Here is a 9,321-nt window from a genome sequence, read left to right on the forward strand (position 1 = left end):
ATTATCATTAATTTATTTTAAATTATAAGTAAATAGTCATCGGTCTCAAGTTTAACCAACTGAACCACTAGTTTTAACTTCTTAATTATTAAAATAATGGTGGCTAGTTTATTTTAGAATGTTAAATGTGAAACATATATAAATACAAATTTTAAAAGTAAATTACATTGTGAAAGATTTGAGCTAGGTCTTGCGAGGTTGTCAGTTCGAATCTTGAGCTCACCCGTGTTGGTCCCACCGTGTGTTACACCAGAGAATTATGCTCTTGTAGTGACACAATGACTGTCAAGTGACTGCGGACGGTATGATTTCTCAGAGGGTGAAGTAGCCTAACACACAAGAAAGTCGTCGTTTTAAAAAACGTTATAATAGTTATATAACATCTGGGAAATCCCTCTCCTCTTATATATTGGTTTTTATCCATAGCTAATTTAGACCGATTTTGTTCACTATAGTTAAAACAAAATCATTTTAACAGTTAGTTTCTTTTGACTTCACAATTTATATTTACTTCTATGACTTACATAAAATGGGCCATTATTCAAAAAGTTAACATTTTTTTAACTTAATAGTTAAATCAAACTTAAAATTATGGAAAATAAGGAAGATTAAACAAATGAAAAAAGATAGTCAATAAAATAAAATAAAAAATTAGTTGTCTTAATCAGCATCATATAATAGTGCGATTAAAAATGAACATTTTAAGTTTTTAACTGGTTTTGTCGTAGCTTTTTTATTGGTTTTAACTTTTAAGACTTTACCTTGTTGGCATAAAACTTTATCAAGATCAAAATATAGCATATAGATCTAGGGGGTGTTTGGTAGAGAGATTTGAGGGTGGAGAATTAGGTTTCTCTTGTTTGGGAGAATTAGGCGGAGAATTGGGCGGAGAATTGGTTTTCTCTGAGAATTGGGTGTAGGCAAAAAGTAGAGAAATCCAATTCTCTCCATTTGGAAGAGAAATGGAATTCTCTCTGCTTCTAAATCGCGTCTCTGCTCTACTCCGTTCGCATATGATGATGATGATGCTCCGACCGGCGATGGTGATGATGATGCCGACGTCCGGCACGGCGGCCGACGCCGCAGCCACGTCCGTTCGCGTCTCTGAGCCAAAACGAAACCCTAAATCGCGAGGCGGTGTTGCGAGGCGGAACCCTAAATCGCGGTGTTGATGTTGTGCGGCGATGATGATGACGCTCTACTCCGTTCGCGGTGTTGCGACGCGTCTCTGAGCCACCATTTCTCCACCATGATGATGCCGAGGCGGAACCCTAATCACGTCTCTGCTCCCGTTTCTCCACCCATTTCTCTATTGTACCAAACAAAGGAAATGACTGTCAATTCTCCACCTATTTCTATTTCTCTCCAATTCCATTTCTCTCCCATTTCTATTTCCATTTCTTCCCATTCTTTTTCTCTGTACCCAACACCCCCCTAGAGTTTTTATATTTTATTTGTTTATGTCTTTTGTCTTTTCATGGGATATTATTTAAAATTTTAAATAATAAAATAAAAAAACAAATATTTTAATAAATTGGCTGAGACCAAGAGTACTACTTCGATGGGGCGAACAGACATACGTGGAGACACGAGATTGGAAATAAATAAATTAATAAATAATAAGTTAAATATTAAGTTACTTCTGCCAGGTAGATAATCACTAAATCCAGACCAGTAATACATCAACCATGTGTACTTTGTTCTTTAGAGGTTATACATGTATTGACAAACACGAATATATATAAGCATGCTTAGGTGTCCCGTAGTACGTTAATAAGATTTGATTCGGTGAATCAGTAATAGTCGGTGGATCGGCAGCGGCTCGTCACCGCTCGTTGTGCCTCTCATAGTCTTTCTTATCTTTATTTAATAAATCTTTGTGGGTCCCACTCTTGTGGGCTTCACAAGTGAAGAGATTTATATATTATATATGATTAAATATTAGTCGTCCGATTATCACCAAGAAGGCAAGAACATATTTGGACTTCTCTTTGTATAAAGAGAGATTATTTTATTTTACATATGTTATGGTATTAAATTAATTTTATACACCTCAAATATTTGCTAAGGAGCTTGCTCTTGTAAGTAGTTAATATTTTGTAACTAATAAATTGGACGTGACTCAATGGTAGAGCACTCACTTTACAAGTGAAAGGTAGGGGGTTCAAACCTCACTATCACCAATTTATATGGGAGATATAAGGGATGACCCTGACTGGCCAGGGTTCGAGTCCTGATCTCACCCGGTTTTACCGTCTTCTATCTGTCGTGCCATTAGGCGGGCGTGGGGGTCTGGTTTTATCTGGTGAATCCCTCAATAGGTGGACCGTTATGGGCTCCGTCCGTCCGGACTAGTGGCCGGCTCAGGCTACCTTTAGCCAAAGGGGTCCACGTACGGAGTACCTGGCGTTACTTAGTTGGTCGTTCAAAAGAAAAATATTTTGTAACTATATTTTGTTTAAAGGGAGGGAGTATGAATATCCTTTTTAATGATTTTAGACTTTTGTGTTTATGTTTGTTATCAATTGGTCCTAAAAGTTAAGGGTGATATAACTAATGTCCCGTTTTAAGACTTTTTACCAATTCGCATAATCATAACACAAACTTGTGGTATTTAGTTGTAATGTAAAGAGAGAGTATTTATGGTGTGTGTGTGAAAGATTGAAAGGTAATATGGAGTTGTGTCGGATTACCTGCGTGGGCTTGTCGGTAGATGTTTATGTAAAAGGTGGATGAGAGGACTAGAATATGATTATTTGCAATTACCGATAAAACTGAATAAAAAAATGCGAAGTGGAAACCTAGTATCATGTAATTCGGGTATCACCTGACACGATATGCTCTTGGTAACTTGGCATTGCACTATTTTTTTTATGTTTCTCCTTATGGTTTATGTGGTAAAAAGTTGTTAGAAAAAGAATAAATAACTTAGCTAGTAAGATTTCTTTAAGTGACACTTTAGAAAGATTAATGCTTAAGTAAATAAGTTATGAAAATATCTATGGAATCAAAGGATATAGCTACTTCATGTAGAATAAAAGTATTGGATTTGACTTTTGAGGTTTAAGCTTTATATTGTGTGGTTTTTTTGACCACCACGACCATGGAATGGATGATCTGAAATGGTAGTCTAAGATACCACATTTCACCTTTTCACATATTCCATTGCAATGGTGGTTATGTGCTTTGCTTTGCCCACCCCTCTATATGGCTCCTTAGAATATATACCCTTGTATAATCAATTTCACAAACCTTTATACTATAACTTACTATAATAAACTAGATTGTTCTAAGTTTTAATATCAAACATATAGAGTAGTATGCCTTAAAACATAAAGAAAATTGTGTGTTGTCTATTCAAGAATTGTACATGTTTTCAAATTGACATCTTAACTAAAACGATTAAATCGGACTTGAGATTGCTTAGCTAGACTCGAAATCGAACTAGTAACGTTCTTAATTAACCTCATGAACCTCAAATCTTAACACCAGTGTTTGGTTCTTTGATATACTGGCACAAAGTTTTAAATTTGGATATAAAGTTGAGAGATATACATAAGACCATACATGTTCTGAATGAAATACGTGTAATAGGAAATAAATGTCGTAAATAAAAAGTATAGTACCACACGAATAAGATTAGCGTTGACACTTGAGACATGTCATAATAAATAGTACATAAGTACAAAATTATCATCATGGCATTTAGAGGTGTATAAATTGTGGTTTGGTTAATCAGTTGTGAAGCTTGGTTGTGGTTTGATTTTGGTTAATTTCTTTTAATCCTGTTTTTTCTACATGTTTAAGGTTTAAACAAGTTCAAAGTTACCCTTTTGAATATGTTTGAAATTTCGAAGCCATCACTGTTGAACCGTTTGAAACTGCCATTGTTGAACATTTTGAATCTATGTTCCATGTTTGAAGCTACTGATGTAAGGGGTTGCTTGATAGCCTCTAAATGATTCTATTAAAAGACTACCTATGAATCAGTCAACATTAAGTGTGTTTGGTTCGTTAGAAGGACACCTTCAAATCGTTGGAAAACTTCTTACCCATTAAGTTTAAAATGATGTTGAGTGAAAATTTTACCCATTTGTTCATTCACATGTGTTCCTAACCCTCAGTCTGCCACCCACGCGCCACTTCCTCGACCTACCACCTCACCGCTAATCACCACAACATCGACGTACTCAGTGTTTGCTAGCTCAGAGTCTCTTAACAATTCAAGCCTCCTAACAACCTAGCACTTACTGAGTTATTGGTGCAGAGATTGCCAAACATCCCCTAAAAAGCTAAGATGATTGAGGGACTAACACACATCATCCCGATTTAAACTAAGACAAGTGAATTACCTCCCTTATGTTGGTCATAGGACCACTCGGTGGGGGACGCCCAATGGTGACATACACCATAACCAATCATTTTCTAATCGCAAAATGTTAAGCACAATCACCGATCATATCAAATTTGATGTGATTATGGTTCGACTATCAATTAACAATCGATCAGTTACGGTTTGCCCATCCTTAAACATGTCATTACCAAGCATTCAACATTACATGACACATGAGTCTTTTTATGATACAGTTTTCTATAACATATTTTTTTTCATGATGCAGACACCATAATATATATATTAATAATGATAAATGATTTAGGAATAATAATATGTATAAATACACTTACTAATATCAATAAATTAATGTTGATTAATATTAAGAGGCACGAGGATTTACAATGAGAATCTGAACATATGTAAAACAATTATTAGTAAGTAATGATTTAATAGAGATTATAAAAATCCAATATTCCATAATATTAATAGGTTAGTAACGATATTATGTAGAAAATAATATATATTGATATATTTTAACTGAATTTTAGCGTTGAAGAGGTAGGTCCCAGCAGAGCCCAGTTGGACCCGCAAGACTCACCTCAAAGAGGGACGTCTGCGCAGTTGAACCCGCAAGACTCACCTTCAACAGGGACGTCTGCGCAAAGGCTAAACTCGCAACCCCTTGAAGAGGGACGTCTGCGTAGAAACCAACTGGGCCCGCAGGACCCACCATGCTCAGAGACGTGACGTCCTTACGCGCAGTACGCAAGCTGTTCCCGCAGGAAAAGCCTCCCAATGGTGAAGTACTCCGCCTGTTCCCGCAGCTGCGGATACAAGCCATCAGGGAAGGCTACCTGCGCAGCAAAGCTACACGCACAAGGCACTTAACTCTTAAATAATTCAGTAATGTCACCTGAAGAAGGAGTGAGCAAGCCGGGAACACTCCCGCACAAAGCCGGGAGAACTCCCGCCCAAATGAGCCAGTCCGTACGATACTGGAGGATCTTTTGTACTGTACCTGACGAGGTATGGACAAAAGATCTGACCAAGGATACGACAGCTCACTGACAACAGTATGACAAGCAGCACGCTCTTGTACTGTATGTCACTATTAGCCGCTGCCTACTCACCAACCTGTCGGAGGACGTGCATGGCATGGCCTGCAGTTGGTGGAACAGGAATAGTACACAGCCGGCCTGGTCACTATCAGCCGCTGCCTATCCACCAACCACCAGCATGGCATGTGCGTAGCCCACAGTTGGCAGAACAGGAACACTATTCAGCCGGCTGTACCTGCTTGGAAACCTACCTTCGGCTATAAATACTCCAACACCTTGGAATGGTATCATCTTATCTCATATCTCATATCATGATATATTACCTGATATCTGCTCTAGTCATTCTCTTAATATACACTTATATTCAAGAGCAATCTAGTCTGATTCTCACGCCGGAGGGTGGTCACAAGGAGGTACCCCCCCCCTTCTCAGTGACGAGCTCACGGTGTCTGTTTTGCAGGTTATCAGAAGAACCATCTTTGCCGGATCTAACCCCTCGTGGGAAACATCTATTTAACCCCCAGATTATCCGTAATCTGCCCGGGGTCGATTAGTGTTTCTTCATTGGCGCCATCCGTGCATAAAAGCTAGAACTTAATTCTTTTTCAGTTTTCTCAAAACTTCTGGAAAGATGGTTAAAGAAACCCCGGTAACCACAACCCCAGCTACTGGGGGGAATACCGGCGACTACACAGTTTTTACGAACACTACCCCGGTTACCCAAGCTGGGGCAAGTGCAGTAAATAATCTTTCACTGGGATTCACCGATACCCAGTTAGAGAGACAACGAACGAGGCTCCCCCGCCAAACACTCGATGAAGTTAAAGCGTGGGCGGAAGCACGTCAAAAAGAATTCCAAGCTGAGTTGGATGAACGCTTACGTTCACTCCAACAGGCTGATGAATTCGGAGAGTACTTGGACGATGATTCGGAGGAATTCGATAGTGACGCAAACCCTCGTCATAGGGCGAAAGGGAAGCGTAAGGAAACGGACTCCCAACCGAGAAGGCATTTTGGAGAACCCACGTGACTTCTCCAAAACATTTAGACCAACTGCTGCAAATGCGGGAACGTCCAAATTTGCAAGGGACATTGCGGAAGCAATCGCCCCGAAAAGTGCCAAACAGATGTCCAACATCGGCACTTACGATGGTATATCTGATCCAGACGATCATTTGAACAGATTCATAGCGGGGGCAACCGTCAGTAATTGGACGGAACCTACGTGGTGTTACATGTTCCAAATGACGCTTGTTGGGCCAGCTAGAGCGTGGTTCGATCGTCTACCGGTCCACCACATCTACGATTGGGCAGACTTCCAGCAGAAGTTCAGCAAACACTTCAGCCAACAAAGAAAGTATACCGAAGAGCAATGGACAATCCTCAACTGCATCCGAGAGGAAGATGAGTCTTTACTAGACTTCATCACGCACTTCAATTCAAAGAAGCTAAGTCTGGGCACTATTAGCGAAGATCTTGTTCGCGCTGCTTTCATCCAGGGCGCGAAAGACCCAGAGCTCATCCGCACCTTAACGGGTAAAGATGGCATGCCGTCCACATGGGATGCCATCATGACAACAGCTAAACGCTTTGCGGAAACGGAGAAGCAACTGGGTAGAGATCTCCCCCAGAGCACAAACCTTTACACCCAGAAAACAAGAGAAGACAACGTCCTTACCGCCCGACTGAACAAAAAGCGGAAGCTAGGCATTTGGCAGTCAAGGGTAAACTTTGACACCTCATCCGGCTTGCAACATCGGTTAGGCGGAAGGGATAACGTACAGTCGAACCAGAACTCCAGATGGACGCCACTCACCAAAAGCGTCACCGAGATATTCGCCACTGAGAAGCTCCCATGGCCAAAGGCTCCAATAATCCGACATCGTCACAATGCTGATCGGAGCAAATACTGTGACTTTCACAGGACAAAAGGCCACAACACTGAAGAATGCACAGACTTGAAGGACATCGTCGAAGCATTTGTCAAAGATGGGACGCTCGCGCACCTCGTGGCATAACGAACGCTGAGCAGGCTGATGCGTGTAGAACCCCAGTTGGGGAAAACACGAATAAAACTGCAGCTTCAATGTTGGAGACTACATACTGCGTAAACAACGAGGTTCCGAACCAAGTGCATATCGGCTCGAAAGGCTCGATGACACTCTCAAGAACATGGAAGGGAGCTCAATTACACAGTCTGCATGTAGATCAATTCCAAACTTGTAAAAGAAAAGGCCCAGAGCCACTTCTAATGGAAATGATTCTCCTTATCACATTGACGCTGATGGTCTTACATTTATACTTAATGAACTTTCCACACTGATATGCCGGTCTTCACCGCATACATAAGTGGGGAAGTAAGTCGTTGCTTGTGGAAGGCGACAAAACCCGCATAAACACAAAAAACGGCAAACCTTCACGCAGGTCAGTCATAGGTAAAGTTTGGTCATCCCACTAAATGAAAGTGCCGGTCTTACCCGCACAAATCATGATAGAGGAAACCGAACTAACCTATTGACAACCACGCGTCGAACGGTTAATTTATTCAACACTGATATGCCGGTTTTCACCGCATAAATAAGTGTAAAGAAATCGTTGCGTGTGGACGGCGGCAAAACCCGCATAAACACAAAAAACGGAAAACCTTCACGCAGGTCAGTTATAGGTAAAGTTTGGTGATCCCACTAAATGAAAGTGCCGGTCCTAACCGCACAAATCATGATAGAGGAAACCGAACTAACCTATTGACAACCATGCGTCGAATGGTTAATTTATTCAACACTGATATGCTGGTTTTCACCGCATAAATAAGTGTAAAGAAATCGTTGCGTGTGGACGGCGGCAAAACCCGCGTAAACACAATAAACGGAAAACCTTCACGCAGGTCAGTTATAGGTAAAGTTTGGTGATCCCACTAAATGAAAGTGCCGGTCCTAACCGCACAAATCATGATAGAAGAAACCGAACTAACCTATTGACAACCGCGCGTCGAACGGTTAACTTATTCAAAATACTTAGAAAATTTCTAACGGAAGGATGAGGAAAACCTCAACGCAGGTCAGATATATGTGAAGTTTAGCCATCCTACTAAGTGCAAGTGACGGTCTTACCCGCACAATCACGAAGGAGGAAGCAAAACTTCAACCTATTATCTACCACGTTCAAATGTTAACTTATTCTAAACACTTAGAAAATTTCTAACGAAAAGATGAGGAAAACCTCCACGCAGGTCAGATATAGGTAAAGTTTAGCCATCCTAAGTGCAAGTGACGGTCTTACCCGCACAATCACAAAGGAGGAAGCAAAACTTCAACCTATTATCTACCACGTTCAAAGGTTAACTTATTCAGAACAGTTGGAAAGTTGCTAATTTAAACTAAAGTATGCATGAGCAAGTCATATAACGTTTATAAAGCAACTCATCCACTGAAAGTAGCGGTCCTACCCGCACAAAGATTTGTATTCCATAACAATTCAAGTATTACAAGAATGGCCGGGTAACTACCCGCCTACAAGAATATAAATCTATACAATGTAAACCTATCCTAACAGTGGGAAGGGATCTAAAGGTTCAAGCTTCAGGACCACTCCCTCCAAACCCACTTGTACCCGCACCATCAGTTTGCTGTGGCGGTTCAAGGAAGGTCTTAAGAATGGTTAGCCCATCATCAGTAGCAGCAACTTCGTTCACCTTCTCCACCACCGGATGCGGGAAGGCGGCATACTGGTTCACTGCTTGGTCATATACAGCTTCAGTATCCACATCATATAAAGGGAAGTTGGAAGGCGGGATGCCTTTCTCAACGAACCCTAGACCAAGCAGGAAGCCGGTCTTTTCCCCATCCTCATGAGAAGCGTTGAGGGCTGCGCTCATGGCATCGTCATATGATGTGTCCGTGAAGACTCGATGCACAACCTACAAAACAA

The sequence above is a fragment of the Bidens hawaiensis genome, unplaced genomic scaffold, assembly GCF_021521415.1.
Source record: "Bidens hawaiensis isolate Kalapana, Puna unplaced genomic scaffold, B.hawaiensis_p1.1 tig00016848_1, whole genome shotgun sequence".
NCBI classification, from domain to species: Eukaryota; Viridiplantae; Streptophyta; class Magnoliopsida; order Asterales; family Asteraceae; genus Bidens; species Bidens hawaiensis.